Genomic DNA, 22,093 nt, shown 5'->3' with positions numbered 1-22,093 from the left:
CAGATTTCATCTAGTATCAAACTGTACTGACAATTTTAGGCGTATTAGTAATTGTAAGGCACAGGCCAAAGCAGGGAGTGGTCAGGGATCCCCAGTGAAGTTCCCCAGGCCCTCTCTTGCCAGATTAGAATGCCCTCTCCTCCATTAACAAGTGAAATCTAAGCAATGGCAGTGGGAGAAACACAAAAGAGAGAGCTCTTTTGGTCATGGCTCATCTCCGTTTGATATTCCAAAAATTACAAAGGTTATATGACATCTTCCAGGAAGACGTGCCCCATAAATCCATGGATCCCACATTTGTTCACCATGAGTATCTCAGACACTCAGGAATATCTTGCCAAAATCATTCCATGGGTAAGAACTCTCCCCTAGTAAATACCATCAGTGTGTTTTCCACAAGGTCTGTCATTAGCATGTTTAGAAGACAGTTTGACCAAGTACTTCCCTTTCTTTCCCAAAGCATTCCTTGTAGAGGAAGAGAATGGATTGCAGGCCTGCTGCTGGCTCTGTCCTCCCCAGGTGCCATGATTGACTAGCAATGTCTGCCATAACTGGTTGTGGAGGGGGTTGGAGGGTAGGAGAGCAAGTGTTTGCCTCTAAGCAACCCTGAGCAAACCTGACCAGGCTTTGAGAGAGCAGTGAGTTGCTGAAGGTAACTCACTTTGAGGCCTTGAGGGAGCAGTGAGTTGCTAAAGGTGATACCAGGGTGTGGTTAGAGAAAAGACTCAAACTCAGGACCCTAGACTCTAGGACTTTTCACTGATATTCTTGCATATCATAATGATAACTAGAACAGACTCTGCAGTGAAAAAACCAGATGTCCTTGACTTCTTACTAGCTATGATGTTGCCAAGTTTTTCACTTTTAGAAATTCAGAAAGGGAAAGGATATTATCAGTCCCTGTTTTTCCAGGACCTACTCTGAGCCAGATGCTGGGCTAAGTGCTTCATACCTAGTATCTGATTTAACACTCCCTGCAACTCTATGGAGGGGGTCTTGTTATTCTCATTTTACAGATGAGGAAACTGAGGCTGAGAGAGGTTAAGTGACTTACCCAAGGTCACATATCTTATGTGTGCAGAGGGGATAGTAAAGGTCAGACACACTACTTACCAGGGTGTCTGAATCATGCACTTGGCTTGATTAGAGGGGCTGCCTTTACAAAAGTGGCTTCATCAAGGGTACCAGCCATCATCTCTAGCCCATCTCCCTTCTTGCAGTAAACAGCATGAGTTTTTGAGTGGTTACTGTTCATTTCCTGTCCTGTGGATGATGAAGTGCTGTTGTAAGCATGGAGCAAGGTTTTTCAAACTGAAGGAAAAAAGACACTGTGCTGAAGCAACGTTCATACCGCTCTGCTAGCAAAGATTCCTGTTTGCAGGATGGCAATGGAAATGCATGGTGCCGTTACTTAGTGAGATCACGTGGTGATGAAAGCAGTACAGCAAAAATGAAACAAGCCCTGGCCTCCAACCCTGTCAGGACACCAGTGACCCTGGCCAGTGCTTTTACCTGTCCCCTTTCTCCTCCCCAGGCCTCTGTTCCTCTACCTGTTGGAAAAGAGGGCCTTCGAGCAGGCCAGCTCACTCCTGTCAGCTGCCACCTGCTCTGCCGCTCAGCATTTCCTCTATTGGTCCTCTGACACTATCTGACAGCATTTTGGGAACGGAGACAGATGTCTTCTAAACATTATGAGAAGTGGCTCTTTATCTTTTTGGAGTCTTGAACCCATTTGGGAATCTAATGAAAACTACAGATCCTCTTCCCAGCGAAATCCACAAATCCCCAAGCCTTTGGCTCATATCTTTAAGAGATTCCTGGAACCGGCCGGGCGCGGTGGCTCAAGCCTGTAATCCCAGCACTTTGGGAGGCCGAGACGGGCAGATCACGAGGTCAGGAGATCGAGACCATCCTGGCTAACATGGTGAAACCCCGTCTCTACTAAAAAAATACAAAACACTAGCCGGGCGAGGTGGCGGGTGCCTGTAGTCCCAGCTACTCGGGAGGCTGAGGCAGGAGAATGGCGTAAACCCGGGAGGCGGAGCTTGCAGTGAGCTGAGATCCGGCCACTGCACTCCAGCCTGGGCGACAGAGCGAGACTCCATCTCAAAAAAAAAAAAAAAAAAAAAAAAAGAGATTCCTGGAACCTTCTCTCAATGCCCATGAATCTCAGGTTAAGAACCTCTGGCGTTGAGTGACAATATACTTGCAGTCTGGAGACAGAAGCACGACAAATTGGGAATGCAATGCATGGATAAAATACAAACAGTTTTCTGACCACAAGAATGTTCATCGTTTTGAGTTCCCAAGTTTTAGGGTAATTTGTTATACAGCAATAGGTAACCAATACACTCATAATCTAAAACCTTCGTGTGCAAAATACCATGTTAAAGTCCAGGAAGCATCACTGCACACCTTCTGAGAATACTACTCGGTAGATTCAGTGTTCTTAAGAAGCATGAAAGCATCTGCAACCCTTACCCAAGGCTGGGGGTAGCAGATGACCTTAAGTCTTACAGGAGTCTCATGCCATCCAACCATAGCCAATGCTAGGCGTCTCATGGGTATCTGAGATCTGGCTTTTCCTTCTCAGGTTCTGGCTTTGTTCTACGGCCAAACACAACAGGAAAAGAAAGTTGACTGGCTTTCATCTCTAGGAATGATGAAATGGTCATCAATTCATCTCCCTGGGGCAGATGTTCTATTGCTACTGAGAAGGGGTGACCTATGCTTACCCTCTGGATGTGACATATCATTTCTCTCGGCTCCCTGGTGGGCCTGTGGGAGTCATGCCACGGGAGCCTGAGTGGCTGCGGTCTGGACAAATGACTCTGGGCAAGCTGGCAGCTGTGATGAAGGGCAGGTTGTGCAAATGTTGGGCATGTTGAGCTGGATAACCGTCATAGTGCAAATCATCCCAGCAGGAAGACATAACGTCAGCCACCATAAAGCATGCGGCCCGGCAACTGCCAGGGAGGCTTGAATGAGAGAGGCGTGCCTGAGGATGATAGCACAGGTAGGGGAAAGCCTCCGTTAATTTCCAAACATTTTGGGTCCTAGTGGACCACACACTCACAAGGAGGAAGCCATTTTCTACCTTATTGGTTGGATGCTGTCCTGTGAGTGGTAAGAAGGCCCAGCCGAAGGGAAGATTGTGAAGGAGGAAAGACACCATGGACCACCTTCCTCTAGTATCTTCCAGGGGTATCTGAAATTTCAACAGGGGACTCTTAGAGTTAGGAAAAAGAAGAAGTCAAGGTCAAAGAGAAATGAGCTACAAAGGTTGTTCTCTGTGTTGTTCTCTGTACATCAGTGTCTCTGCCCTTGGTTCCAGAAATTACCCTTCCCTTAGTGTTGTCAATGTTTCAGGTGGGAAAAATGGGAGGATCAGTTAGAAATTCTGTTGTGCAGCATAAAGAAAACCTGATCACAGTGCTGAACGCAATAGAACAAAGGCTCTGAACCATTATTTTTGTGCGTGACCTCCTTTGGCAGTCTGCAAAGCTCAAGGACTCCTTCTCAGAGAATGTTTATATATGCATAAAATAAAGTACACATGATGCAGAAGGAAACCAATCACATTAAAACCATTTTCACAATATTTTTAAGACCCAAACTTGAGATATAGTAGTATATGTGCTTTTTAATTAATGCATTAGTAACTAGGTCAAGAAGTGGGTCTAATAACCAACCACTGGCACTTCAAAATAGTGACAACTAACTATAGGTGACAAATAGAGATCTTGGCAACAACTGTAATGTTAGGAAAACATCTGTGATTTCTATTGACAAAGTGTATTATATTAGTCAGCGTTTGCCACAGGAAAAAAAATCTATCTATCTATCTATCTATTTATCTATCAATCTATCTATCTATCTGTCTAGATTTATTTTGAGAACCGGCTCATGCAATCATGGGAGCCAAGAAGTCCCACGATCTGCCATCTGCAAGCTGAAGAACCAGGGGAGCTGGCGGTGTGATTCTGTCTGAGACTGAGGGCCTGAGAATGTGGGGGGCCACTGGGGTCCAAAGACCCAAGAACCTGGACTTGTGATGACCGTGAGATTTGGAGAACATGGGGATATTCCAGCTCCGGAAAAGAGAGCAATTTGGCCCTTCCTCTGCCATTTTGTTCTATCTGGGACCTCAATGGATTGGATTCTGCCTGTCACACTGGTGAGAGTGGAATTTCTTTTACTAACCCCCTCACAGACACACCCAGAAATAATGTGTTACCAGTTACCTGGGTATCTCTTAATCCAGTCAAATTGACACATAACATTAACCATTACAAGTTCTCCTCTTGTCAAATTGGCACCCATATGCATCTCCTTAAGCCATATGTAATCTCCAAATAACCAGGTCATAATTCTGCCTGACATGATACAGCTATCCTGGGTACAACTGAAAACACACTAATCTCTTCTTGGAAGAGTGATGTTTACTTTTCTAATGATATCCCATATCTTAAATATATGATGCACAATTAATAATGCTTAAATGCTGGTAATAAAGTCAATACATATTATTTTACATGATAGGAGAATAAGAGAAGAAAGAAAATGAAGATATACATTTAATATACATATATGTACACACAAAACTATTAATAAAAAAAGAAGGATATGCTCATGACAATTACAGTCTTTGTTTCTGTAACCAGTCATGTGGTCGCAGCTGGTCGCATGATTGTACCTTCTTCTACTACTTGTTCTGTATGCCTTTTGCCCTCAGCAAACGCCTCATCTGGTCATGGTTATTTACCTGGGGTGGGGTGACCCAATCCTTCATTCCTGAAGTGTATGGGTCATTTGTAGTCCTGTCTGGATTGGGTTGTTGCAGTTTTCCATTGACCTTAATCACAGGGTATGGTAAATACTGAGATACTCTAAGGGTTCTCTTGTATTCCAGACATACTCTTCCTTACCTCCATGTGAAGTAGTAGCCCAAGTTCCCCTAGGTAGTCTCGATTAGTCACTCCAGCCAACACTGTAACTCCCTTCTCTGCCTGTTGACTCAGAGGCAAGAGAAGCCCTAAGTGGCTGGGTGTTAGTCTTAACTTTCAGTTCGAGGGAATCATTGTTGTGTCTCCTACTGGAAACATTCCTCCCTCTGGAACTAAGACCTCTAAACCAGCAGGGCACAAAATCAAGGGAATATAAAGCAAAAATTTTGCTAGTGGGCAACTAGAGGTAGAGGTGAGTGGTGTTACTTCCATTTCCATTTCTTGATTCCTGGACCTATGAATTCTGACTATGGAAGAAACAGCACCATATATTGGATGCTGATTCAGAGCATATATGGCCTTCTGGAGAACCTTGCCCCAGCTCTGTGAGGTGTTACCACCTAGCTCATATTGTAACTGAGTCTTTGAATGGTCATGACACTATTCTTTCAAGTCAGCTGCTTCAAGATGGTAAGAAACAAGGTAAGACCAGTGAACTCCATGAGCACGGGTCCTTTGCTGCACTTCTTTGGCTGTGAAGTGAATTTTTGGGTCAGAAGTAATACCATGGAATACGATGATGGTGGATAAGGCATTCCATAAGTCCATGGATGGTAGTTTTGGCTGAAACATTGTGTGCAGGGAAGGCAAATTCATATCCAGAGTAAGTACGTGTTCCAGTTATGACAAAACACTGCAACTTTCATGGTGGAAGTGGTCTAATGTAATCAACCTGCCTCCAGGTAGCTGGCTGATCTGCCTGGGGAATGCTGAGCCATGTCAGGGGGTCAGTGTTGGTCTCTGATTATGGCAGACTGAGCACTCAGCAGTGGCCATAGCCAGCCAGGTTGGCTTTGGTGAGCAAAAGTCCATGCTGCTGAGCCCATGCATAACCTCCATCCCTGCTACCATGGCCACTTTGTTCATAAGCCCACTGGGTGACAACAAGGGTGGCTCAGGGAAGAGGCTGAGTGGTATCCACAGAATGGTTTATCTAGTCACTTGGGCATCAAAATCTTCTGCTGAAGTCACCCTTTGACAAGAATTCATGTGGGACACAAATATCTTCCTGTCCTTTGCCTATTCAGAGAGGACTATCCACATGCCCCTTCCCCTACATTTACTTGTCATCAAACATGTTCTTTGGAAGTCCCTGACCATTCAGCCAAACCATTGACTACAGCCCAGGAAACTGGTATATAATGGCATGTCTGACCATTTCTCCTTCTAAGAAAAGTGCACAACCAGGTGTACTGCCAGAAGTATTGCCCACTGGGAGGATTTCCCTTCACCCTTGTGCTTTAGAGGGATATCCCAGAGAGGAACTGTAGTGCTACAGTTGTCCACTTTCAGGTGGCACCAACCTTTATATCGTGCAGCCCCATCTATAAACTAGGCCTGAGTTGTCAACTAATTAGGGGGATCTCTCCATGACACCATAGGTGCAGGCTGGGAGAGAGAAGGCAGTGTAGCAGGAGTGGGGACCACAGGCATTTGGGCCACTTCTTCAAGTAACTTATTTGTGCATTTAGGTTCTGCTTAAACTGGATCATGAATACACCACTTTCATTTGGTGATGGAGTGCTGCTGCGCATGCCCAACTTTATGGCTTGGTGGGCCAGTGATATGGTTTGGCTGTGTTCCCCACTCAAATCTCGTCTTGAATTGTGGTTCCCATAATCCCCATGTGTCATGGGAGAGACCCGGGATGGGAAGTGATTGGGTCATGGGTGAGATTTTCCCCATGCTGTCCTCATGATAGTGAGTGAGTTCTCATGAGATCTGATGGTTTTATAAGCATCTGGCATTTCCCCTGCTGGCACTTATCCCTCGTGCTGCCTTAAGAAGAAGGTGCCTGCTTCCCCTTTGCCTTCCGCCATGATTTTAAGTTTCCTGGGGTCTCCCCAGCAATGCAGAACTGTGAGTCAATTTCTTCAATAAATTACCCAGTCTCGGGCAGTTCTTTACAGCAGCATGAGAATGGACTAATACAGTCGGATAATTTTTAACACCCAGGTCATGACAGGCAGCTCAGATTGCATGGTAACATGGTGGCCTGTTCAAGCATTCAGTTTCTACTAAGGTCCAGTAGCAGGCCAAAAGTGGTCTCTCACAAGGAAAGTATCTGTAAATTATGGCTGGCCTTGCTCCAAAACCCTAAAGGCCTGCACTGTGGTCTTCTATGGGGGTCTGCTAAAGGTTCCAAGCAGCATCCCTATCTGCCACTGACATTTCAGGTACCATTGGGTCTGCTGGATCCTATGGCTCAGGTGGCAGAGAAGCTTGCTAGCAACTCCCTGCTGGGGATCCTCCTCCTGTTCTGGGCCTCACTCAAAGCTAGCAGCTTTTCAGGTCACTCAGGAAAAGGGCCAGAGTAACATACCCAAACGAGGCATATGTTGCCTCCAAAATCCAAATAGGCCCACTAGGCATGGTGTCTCTTTCTTGGTTGTAGGAGTGGCCAGATGAAACAACTTATCCTTTGCTTTAGACCTTCTAAAGTGCCCCACACCACTGGACTCCTAGAAATGTAACTAAGATGCAAGGCCCCTGAATTTTAGTCAGTTATCCCCCATCCTCTGACATGCAAATGCCTTATCAATAAGTCAAGAGTTGTTGCTACTTGTGGCTCACTAGATACAATCAGTGTAATGTCATCAATGTAATGAACCAGTGTGACGTCTTGTGGAAGGAAAAGGCAATCAAGATGCTTGCAAACTAAATTATAACAGGGCTGGAGGGTTGATATATCCCTGAGGGTAGGATGGTGAAAGTGTATTGCTGGCCTTGCCAATTGAGAGCAAACCATCACACAAAACCAAAAGAATTGCTGATACTACCCTGGTCTATTGTCCACACTCATAAAGCAGGGGAATGCTAAATCTCAGTTAGGGCTTTGTGAAAATGAAAATGTAATCTCTTTCCCCTCAAGTTCGTGAAACTCTGAATTGTGTCCAAGGATGCTTTGGGGTCTGTAGACAAAAGATGCTCATTTTCTCATGTGAAATGTGTTCTGGAAACTGTAGTTCAGGGTGAGTATAGATGCTCAAGGAAGAAGTAAGGACTCACACTTCCAGGTTCTTGTCCTGATATCTTTAGAGTGTGAGTTTTGCCTTCACAGTTGCAAAATGGCTGTAGCACTTCCGGACATTTCTTCTGCATTTCAGGTAGGAGAAGAGGGAAGTAAAAAAAAAGAACAAAGGTACATGCCTTTTTTCCTGGGTCTGTCCATTTTTATCAGTAAAACAATGCTTTTTCTGGAAGTCTCATCCTGAATACTTTGGCTGGCAACTTATTAGCTAGAACTGGTGATTTGATTATCTCCAGCTGGAGGAGACTCTGGGAAGGGTGTATTCTAACTTGGTATACTGCAGCCCAAACCAGAGTCGCATTAGGAAGATGAAGGGAAGGAGAAAATTGGGTAAACTAACCAATGATGCCAGTCATGACTGATGTAGGGCTTCTTAATAAGTTCTCTTCTCAAAAGCTTATGATTTTTACTATTCCCCAAGCTATGGAGAAATTCAAGTTTGGCTTCATTCATTCAGTTTATCCATTCATACTTTGATCCACTACTTATTGGAGGCCAATTGTGTGCCTGGCCTGGTTAGGTACGGGGTCACATCATGTTGAACAAAACAACCAGGTCCCTTGGGTCCTACAGTTTAAGGGAAGGAGGGATAAAAATGTGGTAGGATTACAAAAATCACTCACACTGCACCCAGATGGCAAGAGAAATGCCACTTCTTTTATTTCCTCTAACTGATGGATCTCAGGCTCCTCTGGTTTTAATGGTCTCATTTCAGTTTAAGTATTCAGTTTATTCAATTCACTTGCTTCTGACAAGATTGCTAATTGGCTCCCAGCTAATTCCTTCTTACCCCAGAGCATGTGGAAATAGCATGTGACCCTGCAACAGTGGGAGGCTTAGAAAAGCTAAGACGCCAGGCCTCCCCTTCCCCTGGGCTTTCCAGTCTGTATCCTCTGTCCACTCCGGGGCACCTGATATCTCAGGATTAGGGCAGATTCACCTGAGAGTCAATCCTACCCAGAGCCATGAATATGAGGTTGACAAGCCCCCTGTCCTGGGGGCAATGCCAATCTGCCTAAGGCTTCATCCTGGAGCTTTGGCCCAAAGAGGGAAGCCTCACCCCAGTCTCTCCATCTGTTTCCTTTGTTTCTCCTCAATTGCCTGAACCTGAAGAGGTGGGTACCCTACTTCTTTCTGTCACATCCCCAGTTCTCCCTAGCCTGGCATTGTGGAAATACTCTGGTAATTGGCTTGCTCTCGGTATGCTAAGGAAGATCTTGTTAGTTATATACTGGTCTCTTCTCCCTGCAAGTCAGGAGGCTAATTGACCTGGGGAGGGAGGGCTCCTAGAACACAAGGCTCTGATTGGTTTTAGCATTCTTAGTAAGATGATAGTACTGAAAGCCACGATTTTTGAAAAAATGCTGCTTTTGGCCAGGTGTGGTGGCTCATGCCTCTTATTCCAGCACTTTGGGAGGCCAAGGCAGGAGGATCACTTGGGCATAGGAGTTTGAGACCAGGGGAGACCTCATCTCTACAAAAACATAAATAATTAGCCAGGTGTGGTGGCACACGCTTGTAGTCCCAGCTACTTGGGAGGCTGAGTAGGAGGATTGCTTAGTGGGGAGGTAGAGGCTGCAATGAGCCATGATTGTGCCACTGTACTCCAACCTGGGTGACAGAGTAAGATCCTGTCTCAACAAGAGAAAAATGTTGCTTTGTGACTCTTTCCATGATGCAAGCTTACTTTGCCATGGGCCCCTTTATCCTGAGTGAGTAGTGTTCTAGTTAATCGAGGTCTTACTACATACACAGTCAACTCTGTGTGGGCAAGTGTGGAATGTAATCTGGGCACCAGCTTCAGTGACTACCTGGCATGTAGTAGATGCTTTGTAATAGCACGTATATGAATGAATGAATAAAATGCATAGACTTGTGTTATCAAACAGTTTACTTTGCAGGCATGGGAGATTCTGTGTTCTATCCAGATTTTTCAGCTACAGTTTTTTTTGAGTGTCCTTTTGGGAAATAGCTCTATTTGATAAGACAGAGTCTCACCTGGTTGGGGCTGGGCTTGATGAACCTGTTTTTACCCACCTCTCAAAACGTCATTATAATTCTGGTTTGTCAGCCTGTGTCTCCCAAGAAAAGGGGAAACAACTGTTTGGCTTCTCTCTCCCCAAAGAGCCAGCTCAGGCTTCCCTGTGTTATTATTTTTGGGTAAGAGGCTGAAAGCACATAGATGAGGTTAAGATCATGGGCTTAGGAGTCAGACAGAACTGGCTGGAGTCCACATTCCAGCAGAGAGACCACTCGGCGCTCTGCCCGTACAAGCCACTCTGGCTTTCCCCTGTCCTCAGACAAGCCAAACACAGTCCACCTCCAGGCCTTCACACTGCGTGTTACCTCTCCCTGGAAACCTCTTCCCTGAGCTGCCAATCTGGTTCAATGTCTCCTCGGAGAGGCTTTTTCTGACCATGCCATCTCAGGTCGAGGCCACCCTCCCTGTGAGTTCCCCTCTAACCTGCTCCCTGCTTCAAGCTCTTCAAGCACATTTCGTCTTGTGCTGCTGTCCACGTGTTTATTGCATTCCCATAAGAATGTAAGTGCTGTGAGGATAGGGCCTTTGGCTGTCTTGTTCACTGCTCAGAGCAAGGCCTGGTAGAAAGCAGACACACAAAGCCTATTTGTTGAAATGAATGGAGAAATGAATAAAGTTGTTTAAGTTCTCAGAACCTCAGTTTCCTCATCTCTCAAGTGGCTCTAAACCTACCATAGCAAGTTGTCAAGACTGAGATATGTATGGAAGTGATGACCTTGATATAGGCTCTTGATATAACATGGTGACTCTGAAGACCTTCTTGACCACCTAATACTCCCTGGGCTCCAAGGGTCAGTAGATATCTCCAGAGGCTTATTAACTGCTCTTTTAGTCTGCTGGGTGGAATAGGCGGAAGAAATATCCTTGCCAACAATTAAATTGTTTAAAGGATAGTGCTGCCAGTCGCGCATGATTGTTATTTCAAAGCTGGTGCTTTGGGGAGTTGTAAACAATCTTCTCGGAGGCATTCCCATGGCTAGGCATTACAGCTCGGACTATAATCTCACTGTAAATGTGTCTTTCCTCTTTAAGCAGAGGGTCATTAAGTTTAACAGTGTCAAAGCACTCTCCATATTACATACAACTTAATTAGTGTACAAGGCAATATTAAACAGCCCATTCACACTAAGAAATATATTTATACTTCTCTTTCCTTGGCTTATATTGATTTATCCCATGACACACAGAAATGTAAATTACAAAGGAGTAATTATTTGTTCCTGTAAGAAAGGAAGAGATTGAGACCTGTGTGCCCACATGCTTGTTTGGGATGCGGCACTTGAGGAGGGTGGCAGGAGAGGAGAAGCACTTGGTGGAAATCTCATTTCCTCAGAAAACCTCCTCAGACTCCAAGGCTGGGTAGGTCCCCCATTTTCCTCTCCCAGAGCTTTTCTTTCAACACATGCATCCAGGGGGTTTATCTGTTTATCCTCTGTCTCCCCATCTGCATGTGAATTCCAAGATGGTGGGAGTGGGATTGTCCCAGTCACTACTGTATTCCCACGTCTAACACAGTGTCTGGTGGATACGAGGTACTCAATCACTATAAAATATGTTCCAACACATGTTTACTAAACCCCTTATCTGGACCAGGGATTCTGTACTTCTGGGTGCATGTGTTGGGGCAGGGTTATCAATGGTCACCAAATCAGAGTTAATGACCTCATGGAGTTTATAGTCAAAATGAGGAGATAGACATTAAATTTTTTTTTTTTAATTACAACTAAAGATAGGGTACCTAGTGCTATGAATATCTATTCCAGGAGTCTGACCTAATCAAGGAGGTCAGGGAAGTTTTCCACAAAGAGGTGATATTTAAGCTGAGATCTGAAGGATACGGGGGCATTAATAAGTGCAACAGGGAAGGGAGCAAGTCGCGGCAAAGACCCCAGGGTAGAAGAGTCCAGGGGCAAGTAAGAGAACCCTAAAGACCAGTGTGGCTGGAGAGAGAGGGGCCACGGGGTCTAGATGAATCTGGAGGGAGGGGGAGGACTGAATCTCACAGGACTTGGATGGCCACGATGCACAGCATCTAATTTGTGGATTGAATGGGAAGGGATTTTCCCAGAGATTTCTCCCCTGGGACGTCTATTCTTTTTCTCAGCACATTCGTTTCAGAGAACCAGGGCCGGTATCCAAAGTGGAGACCACCAGGCTCTGGTCGTGTTGGGGTTGATTTTATTTTCCTGAGATTGTGGCCACATGAACTCCCATCCCATATGCCCTTCTGTGATGTGACCTGACTACAGCTCCCTTGAGCCTGGGCTGGCCTGAACTGTAACCAAGAGGATGTGGTGGAAGAGAAGCTGTGTGACTTCTGGGACTAGTTCAGAAAAGGTCGTGAGCTTTGTTTTCTTTTTACCTAGCTCACCTGGAACATGTGCTTTCTGGATGCTCCTCTTGGGAGCCAGCTGCCATTCTGGGAGAGGGTCAAGCCATGTGGAGAGGCCACATGTAGACCCTCTGGTCAATGGTCCCAGCCAAAGCCCAGCCTTCAGGTCACCCCAGCCCAGGCACCAGGCATGTGAGAAGCCTCCCAGTGATTCCAGCCGCCAGGTGTTCAGTCACCCTCACCCATTTGAGCCTTTCCAGCTGAGGCCCCAGATACATGAAGCTGAGTTAAGCTGTCCACGGAACCCATGCGTGTACTACTACAGTTGTGGTCTTATATCACTCAAGTTTGGGGTGGTTTGTTGTGCAGTGAGAGGTAACTGGGACACACGTTAAAGGAGCCATGATAGGCAATTTTGCCCAGAGCAACAGGGTGGCATCTGAGTCGGTTACACTCACCTGAACTGTGATCAGACTGGAACTCAGAGGTTATGTTTAAAGGACTTCAATTCTCCCTTGCGATGGAGTAGAAACCTGAGAGATACGATCTTCAACTCAAAAGCCCACCTCTCCCCTTTGACGCAGGGCCAAGGCAAGACAGGGAATAAACAGGTCACGCTCACAGTTCTCGTTTGCCTTTCCCCAGATGTGAAAGTTACACACCGACTGCGATTTTCTGCCCGAGTCCTTATTTAATTGTTATTTTGGGATCAGTTGGTTTTGAAAGATCCCCCAGCTGATACAGACTGCTGGCATTTTGCCAAGAGAGATAAACAGTCTCAGCTTGCATGGCAGTTGGATTCAGTGTTAGCAGAATATAGCAGCTGCCTCCCAGCAGAACTGTCTGTGCTGGAAATACCTGGGCGGTCTGATTTAAATTCACCTTTCAAATCTTTACATTGTCAATTTTGGTAACATGCAGCTGCCACATTCGTGAGCACATAATCAGGTTTCTTAAACAGTCGAAATCCCTGAAAACCATGCTGCTGAGCAACCTACCCCGATCACTCAAAACACTAGTGATTGTTCTTTGCAACCAAAATATGGAAACAAAGCCTGATGCTAAGCAAATGTTCACTTTTGCGCTATGAAAACGTTATGAATTACATTGAAATTACTCAGCACAATAATAAATGCTTACCAAGTGTTGTTATTTTGCACATCAGGTGGTAAAACTGTAGCTGTGAATAAATTGCTTATAGTAAGATTATTTTCCCCTTTAACGCTGTAGCAGCAGATGGGCTAATAAATATGCAACACTTCGTAACATTTTGCAATTTCAGAGGGGCAAAGTTTCCTCCACCTTTCACACAAACAAAACATATAGTCATCCAATATTATACTTTTAAATGGAAAAGCTTAAGTCATGTAATGTAAATACCATTTCACTTTCAACAATTTTACTAGTTTTGCAACAGTTATAAGATGGAAGAACACATGAGATGGTATTTATGTTCTCTCTTTACAAGAACATTTTCTTCCTTTCTTGGGAACTTTTCTGAGTTTGAAAATAAGAAGGAGTCTCGTACCTTCATTGGAAATGAAGGAGGAGAGCATCAATAAGCAGCAATTTATTATGTGATTCTCTTTGCTTCTGGTCGAGTGTGAGTGATGGTTAGGAGCAGACTGTGGTGACAGACAGGTCTCTGCTCCTCATTAGCTTGATGACCTTTGGCAGATCCCATTCTCTTTCTGGTCCCCAGTTTTTGCCTTTGTCAGGTAGGGTGTAAGTAGTAACCTTCCCCTTAGGGCTAATAAGAGGATTAAATAATGCAAGTAATGCCTGGCATGTGACATATTCAATGACCACTGTTTTCATTATATTTAACGTGACTGAGTGAGTAGCATAGGGTTTAATAAAAAATGTTTTTTTTGGGAAAGGACAACCATGGTTAAACATAGGCCGTGAATTCTAACAGAAGAGGTAGGTGCCTTAGGCTCACATTTTTTGTTGTTCTAGCCTGTCTCATGTGGATAGAGGACAAACATTCATTCGCTGGCCTCTGTTTTTGGGGAAGTAACATAGATACAAATCCTTCATTCCAGGATGCTGAGGTTTAATCCCTTTGAAAGGAGGGTGCTCCACACTGTGGAGGGGCCTGGGGGGATTCTCAAGTTGGTTTGTGGGGGTCAAGCAGGTTCTTTCTTTTCCCTGCTGGGGCTGGCTTGAGGATGGGAGGCCTCTAACACCACACCTGTTGGCCCAAAGGTGGTGAAGGCAAACTGGAAAATCACCATGGGGAAGAGACATGCAAGGTGACTAAAAGCTTGGGGGCAGCAGTGTTTGGGAAAAGGGCTTGTGGGAAAAGGGCTTGTGGGGTGCCTGTATAAACTGGTCATAAAAATATGGGACAATAAGTTGTGGAAAGCCACAAGAGGTCTCTAAGGAGGAAAGCCTCCTAACTGTCATCATGTTCCCATGCTCAGGGTGAGACTTGCTCTCTTATCTGTAAACGCTGTGTTCAAGGAGAAAGGCACTCCTTTGAAGCATTGGAATGTGGACAGACGTGTAGGCTCCTAGTTAAGTCCGCTCCCACTGGCTACTCTCCGATAAGTTAAAAGATATGCTGTTTGAGCACAAAGGAGATTCATTTAAACCACTATTGCTACAGATTACACCGATGACGCACTGCCACCCTTTCACTGTTTTGCCCGGAACATCTGCTTCTTAGATCTAAGTGATTGTACTCAATAAATAGTGTGGAGACCAGAGCTCGGCGCCTTTTGTAGCCTCCATTTTGCAACTGGCCCCCTGGCTCCTACTTCTATGAACTCTTAACCTGTCTTTTCTCAATCCTTTCTCGCCACCAGACTTCGGGTCCCCCATGGGTGGTGTTGAGGCTGGTCCCCAACACAGCAGCAGCTGGGATCTGGGAGTCAGCCTCAGGAAGCAGCCAACAAACAGATTAGTGGAGCATTGCCAAGGGAGTCCCAGAAAGAGCTGAGCAACATTTTGATGGAGATAGGGGAGCAGAGGTTCTGCTATTATTACCTAGGAGCGGACCACTGAACCAATAAACATTTGGGTTATGCTGATATTAATGACAATTATAGCAATAATAACTTGGTATGCAGCAGCACTCTTTGAAGTCCCAATAGTTGCCTTCAAGAATTATCACTTCAAGTTTGAAACAAAGTTATTTATATGTTTATCACAGGTACAAAGACAGACTTTTCTTTCTACCGTGTCCTTTATGTGCAAGCAGGGCAGATCAGTGAAAGTTCCTTAGCTGTTTTGAGAGTCGTTAACTTCCTTGTGTCTCCATCCTCCCTGCTTCTGTGAGCTGTCATCAGTAGAGAGCTCTGGCTACAGCCCATACTATCTTGGTGTCCTTGGGAAGTAAAGAAGGTAAGGAGTGATCTGAAGTGGAGCTCTTTGGACTGTTTTTGCCAGTTGTTGTGGCTATGGTTTGGTTTTTCCCAGTCCCCTTTCCCCCTGCTTCTGCTGGCAGCGGATCATGTCCCACCTCCCCACTATCACCGTGACTAGTCACTGGGACAGTAACACTCTGACTGTAACCAACACGACAGGTGGTTCAATCACCTGATAGGTGTCAGTCCCATGACCACAACCAAGGAGGATTTAACAAGGGGATTTTATTACTTGCAAGAAGTAAGGAGACCCGGGATAGTTCCCCAGAGCAGTGCCTCCGCAAACAAAGGTGAAACAGGGCTTTTGTTGGGCTGGTTAGCTGAGTCTTTGTGTGTGGAGGTGGAGTAAAGGCAACACAGGTGCATTCACCCATCATGCTTCTTCATACGCTGCATGTGTAGAAAATGGCAAATAAACTCCTCCCTGGACTGGGTTTTTATTACGGTAATGAGGAGAGTTCACCAAAGTTCATCTCCAACTCAGGCATCTCTGGATCCATCTGGTTTTTATTTTTTCGGGGCTGAGCTTCTTTCTGGAGCTTTTTGGAATAAGAAGAACTCAACGTGCAACAGTTACAAGTGAGTTCTTTTCCACAGCGTGTACCCTAAAGCCTGGGACCCTGAGTTAAAAGAGTAGCACACCCCCTCGGCCAAAACAAATGGATTGCTTTGTGATTTAAGCTAAGCTGGGAAAGAGAAGCCTTCTTTCATCCTGGGCCACTGTCTGGGAATGATGGAAGCTTACACTGCCTGTTAGAGGCGGCCTAGTTCATGAGACTAGAGGCTTAGGATTGGATCTGATCATTTCAATACCATTTTAGCCCCAGGATTCACTAGGTAAGGCATACAACATATTCAGAGAAAGCACTATATAGGGTAAATCATTGGAGTTTCTCCATAGATGGGAGTTTTTGCTCCAGTGTTGTATCAGTGATAACTAGGTAATGCAGAAACATACAACCCTCAAATCTAAGCTCAATACAATGAAAGTTTGTTTCTCGTCCACACAGCATGCTGTCATGGGCTGGCAGGGGCACTCTAATTATCACAGTCTCTCAAGGATCCAGGTTGGAAGAATGATACAGGTCTCTAAGCCAGAGGGAAGAAAGTGCTCTGCAAGACCTATCACTGGAAAATGAGAAACACACTTAGCAGGAGAGTGACCCATTCCTTCCACTCACACCACCAGAAGAGACGAGAAGGAACCATTCGTTCCACACAAACCATCAGAACAGATGACAACAACCCATTACTTCCACTCACACCATCAGAAGAGACGAGAGCGACCCATCCCTTTCACTCACACCATCAGAAAAGATGAGAACCACCCATCCCTTCCACTCACACCATCAGAAGAGACGAGAACGACCCATCCCTTCCACTCACACCATCAAAAGAGATGAAAGCGACCCATCCCTTCCACTCACACCATCAGAAGAGATGAGAACGACCCATCCCTTCCACTCACACCATCAGAAGAGATGAAAGCGACCCATCCCTTCCACTCACACCATCAGAAGAGACGAGAACGACCCATCCCTTCCACTCACACCATCAGAAGAGATGAGAACGACCCATCCCTTCCACTCACGCCATCAGAAGAGATGAGAACGACCTATCTCTTCCACTCACACCATCAAAAGAGATGAAAGCGACCCATCCCTTCCACTCACACCATCAGAAGAGATGAGAACGACCTATCTCTTCCACTCACACCATCAAAAGAGATGAAAGCGACCCATCCCTTCCACTCACACCATCAGAAGAGATGAAAGTGACCCATCCCTTCCACTCACACCATCAGAAGAGATGAAAGTGACCCATCCCTTCCACTCACACCACCAGAAGAGACGAGAACGACCCATCCCTTCCACTCACACCACCAGAAGAGATGAAAGTGACCCATCCCTTCCACTCATGCCATTAGAAGAGATGACTCGGCTCCACCTCCCATAGGGGGCCAGGAAGTGCTATCCTACAATGTTCTCATTCTGTTGCTCCTCAGTCCATTTGTTTCTTTCTTCTGGGAATTTTCCTTTGCCTTTCCTTTCCCACATCTAAAGTGAGCATTGGAGAATATGTCCTGCTTCGGGGCAGAACAGCTTTCTTAGCCTGTCTCCTGCCTGGGGAAAGGTGGAGGCCCCAGGGTCTTTTTAAATTTTGAACAGTTGTAAACATTTCTAGTCTGGTAGTCCGGGCTCCTGATCTCTCTGGCTATACAACTCTCTCAAAAACTTAATTGGCTTCTTATCTTTTTAATTCTGATCAGCTTCCTGTTTCCCCAGTTACACTCAGTTCTTTTTTTTTTTTTTTTTTTTTTTGAGATGGAGTTGCCCAGGCTGGAGTGCAGTGGCCCCAATCTCTGCTCACTGCAAGCTCTGCCTCCTGGGTTCATGCCATTCTCCTGCCTCAGCTCCCCGAGTAGCTGGGACTACAGGTACACGCCACCATGGCAAGCTAATTTTTGTATTTTTTTTTAAGTAGAGACGGGGTTTCACCATGTTAGTCATGCTGGTCTCAAACTCCTGATCTCAGGTGGTCCACCCGCCTTGGCCTCCCAAAGTGCTGGGATTACAAGCGTGAGCCACTGTGCCCAGCCCACTCAGTTCTTCCAAGACATGCCTTGCTGTCTCTTGACTTGAATCTATTGGGCTTGATAGAAAAGTTGTGCTTTCATCTTTTTCCCAGGGCCATTTTGTTTTCCCCATTCTGGGACCCAGGCTGATGGAGAAGCCAGCATCTTGAACATTACAGTTGCTATGTAGAGTGAAAAAAATCAAGTGGCAAAATATGCCAGTTCTTAAATCTGTCACTTGGAAGTGACACGCATCACTTCTGCTCACATTTTATTGGCTAAAGCAGGTCATGTAGTCAAACTTCATTTCAAGTGGGCCACAGGGTGCAGGTAGCAGAATGCAGTTAGAGTGCATAGAAAGCTGCAGTCTTTGTGGACAGAACGAGTGACCATAGCATGGTATTGCATTTTGGTGAGCATGTGCTGCATAAACAGAAAGTAGGAAGTGAGATTAAACTGTAAAGACCACTGATTATTCTGGTAAGTGGGTTAAGTCTAAAGTAGCATGTTATTATAATTAAATAATGTAATAATGTAATGGGACTGCCTTGAAGGTTTTGCATAGGAAAATACCTTTGGCTGTCCCATTGGGGAGGAAATTGCAAGAAGATTCAAGTCCTCATATTAGAGAAATAGCTGGCTAAATGAATAGATTCCTGAAAGTTGGTTGTTCCATGGGATTTATGCCAAAGACTAAAGAATTTTGATGTTTCTTTGTGTTATTCAGACCTTTACGTGATTTATAAAAACTTCACGTGGCTGCAAGAGATATCCTTTCAGATATTATTTGGGTTAACGAGGAAATTGGACACAGCCTTAGGATGAAATGAAAGGCAGGCACAGACTGAGTCAGTTGATTATTGCTGAGCTAGCACAGAATTAAATCAGTAACTTAAAAACATAAATGAATGAATGTCAGAGCTCCATTTGTTTTAGGCTTCTGATTGTGGAGGAAATCACATGCCGGAGCTTTGGTAAATGCATGAACTCTACACATCATATTGGAGAGAACTGACATTTTAATAATATTGATTCTTCTCATCCATGAACACGGAATATCCTTTCAATTATTTAGGTCTTTGTTGTAGCTCTTTCCAAGACGTCTCTCAACAGCCTTAGCCCCCTGAAATTTACACCCTGTGTAAATTTGGTGCAGTCTCTACCACATTGACTCAGAGCTGGTCTGTGTGACCAATTGAATATGGAAGATGATGATGTGTGACTTGTGGGGCAAGGTCATAAAAGGCACTGCAGCTTCCTTTGTGGCTTCTTGGATCATTTCTCTGAAGGAAGCCAACAACAGTGTTTCATAGTCACTCAGTCATGTGGAGAGGCCCATCTCCCAGCTCGAGTAAAACCTTCAGATGGCTGCAGTCTGGACCAAAAAATCTTGACTGCAACCTCATGAGAGACCCCAAGCCAGAACGACTTGTTTAGAGCACTCCTGAATTTCTGACCTGTTTATTCTCATTTATTTATTTATTTATTTATTGAGATGGAGCCTCGCTCTGTTGCTCAGGATGGAGTGCAGTGGCGAGGTCTCGGTTCACTGCAAGCTCCACCTCCTGGGTTCACACCATTCTCCTGCCTCAGCCTTCTGAGTAGCTGGGACTACAGGCGCCTGCCACCACGCCTGGCTAATTTTTTGTATTTTTAGTGGAGATGGGGTTTCACCGTTTTAGCGAAGATGGTCTCGATCTCCTGACCTTGTGATCCACCTGCCTCGGCCTTCCAAAGTGCTGGGATTACAGATGTGAGCCACTGTGCCCAGCCTGTTTACTCTTATTTTACGCAACTAAGTTTTAGGGTAATGTGTTATGCAGCAATGGACAACTAATTTAATATTTTAATTCATATTAATAAATGTTTCATAATTTTGTGCATAAAACACTTGTACTTTTAAAATTAATTAGATTTTTATTAAATTTATTTCCAGGTATTTGATGTTTTTTGATGCTTCTACAAATTGTGTACTTTAAATTTTATTAACATTTTGTGTCTTGTATACAGTAAAACAATTGATTTTTATATAATTACTTTTGTCCAACAACATTAACTAATTCTTATAACTTTTAATAATTTATGTGTAGATAAAAGAGTTGTTTTAAGACACTAGATAAGTTTGTTAATTTTAGTAATTTATCTGTAGATTTTCTTGGGTTTTCTATGAATACAATAATATCATCTGCAAATAATGACAGGGTTGTGTCTTTCTAATTCATATGGCTTTTATTTTTAATTCTTGCTTTATTGCACTGGTTTGTACAACCAGTACAATGTTGAGGACAAGTGGTAATAGTGGGCATCCTTGTGACATTCTCAGTCTCAGGAAGGGAAACTTCCAATATTTCAACTTTTACGTGTTAGGTATGGTGTGGTATGGTGTAGGGTTTTGTTTTGTTGTGTTTTTGTAGACACCATATAGGTTACGGAAGCTCCCTTTTATTCATAGTTTCTAAGAGTGTTTATCATGAATGGACATTGAGTTTTATGAAATGTCTTTTTTTGCATCTAAGTGATTATATGATTTTTCTTCTTTTTTCTGTTAGTATAGTGAATTAAATTGATTTTTTTTTTTGGTGAGACAGAGTCTTGCTGTCTCCCGGGCTCGAGTGCAGTGGCGCGGTCTCGGCTCACTGCAAGCTCCGCCTCCCAGGTTCATGCCATTCTCCTGCCTCAGCCTCCCGAGTAGCTGGGACTACAGGCACCCCCACCACGCCCGGCTAGTTTTTTGTATTTTTAGTAGAGACGGGGTTTCACCGTGTTAGCCGGGATGGTCTCGATCTCCTGACCTCTTGATCTGCCCACTTTGGTCTCCCAAAGTGCTGGGATTACAGGCGTGAGCCACGATGCCCGGCCAAATTGATTGATTTTTAAACTCTAAACCAAACTTGCAGTCCTAAAATAAACCTGATTTCATCACTATGTTCGATTTATTTCTAGTTATATATAACTGAATTTGACTCCCTAATATTTTGTTTAGGGTTTCTGCTTTCATGAGAAAGAATGGCCTGTCGTTTTTATTGTAGTGTTCTTTTGAAGTTTTGAAATCAAGATAATGCTCGGTCCTCATAACACAAGTTTTTAGAAAGTGTTCCCTTTTTTATTTCTTGGAAGAGTATGTGTAAGAGTAGTGTTATTCCTTCCTGTTCAATATTTGAAAGAAGTCCCTAGTAAAGTCAATTTGATCTGAAGTTTTCTTTAGAAAGAGGTTTTAAATTACTGATGTGATTTTTTAATGGCTATAGCGATTTTAAGATTTCCTACTAATTCTTGTATTAGCTTTGGTAATCTGTATTGTCCCAGAAATTTAACCACTCCATCTAAAATTTCAAATATATTGAAATATATGTCATAAAGTTGTGCATAATGTCTTTTTCATTTTTAAAATGTGTATAGGGTTTTTATGTAGTAATACTCACTTTTTATTGCTGATATTGGTAACTTTTGCCCAATTTTTTTTTGTCATGAATTGTCTTCTAATGATTCTTATCGATTTTTATCAGTTTTGTTTTTGACAATGAACTAGCAGTGTTACCAATTTTTTATAATGTGTATTCACTTTCTAATTTGTTAATTTATTTTTCTTTCCTATTTTTACAGTTTCTACGTCTCTGGTTAAGTTCCACATCTTGTTATCTAACGTTTTGGACATATTATTCACAGTTAAACTAGAGGTCCAGTTCTGATAACTCCAGTATCTGTGCTTCCCCAGTCAGAACAGATTTGCTCTCTTT

The sequence above is a fragment of the Theropithecus gelada genome, chromosome 2 (genome assembly GCF_003255815.1).
Source record: "Theropithecus gelada isolate Dixy chromosome 2, Tgel_1.0, whole genome shotgun sequence".
In the NCBI taxonomy this organism is placed as follows: Eukaryota; Metazoa; Chordata; class Mammalia; order Primates; family Cercopithecidae; genus Theropithecus; species Theropithecus gelada.
The sequence above is the reverse complement of the archived record's forward strand: the minus strand, read 5'-3'. Positions refer to the sequence as shown.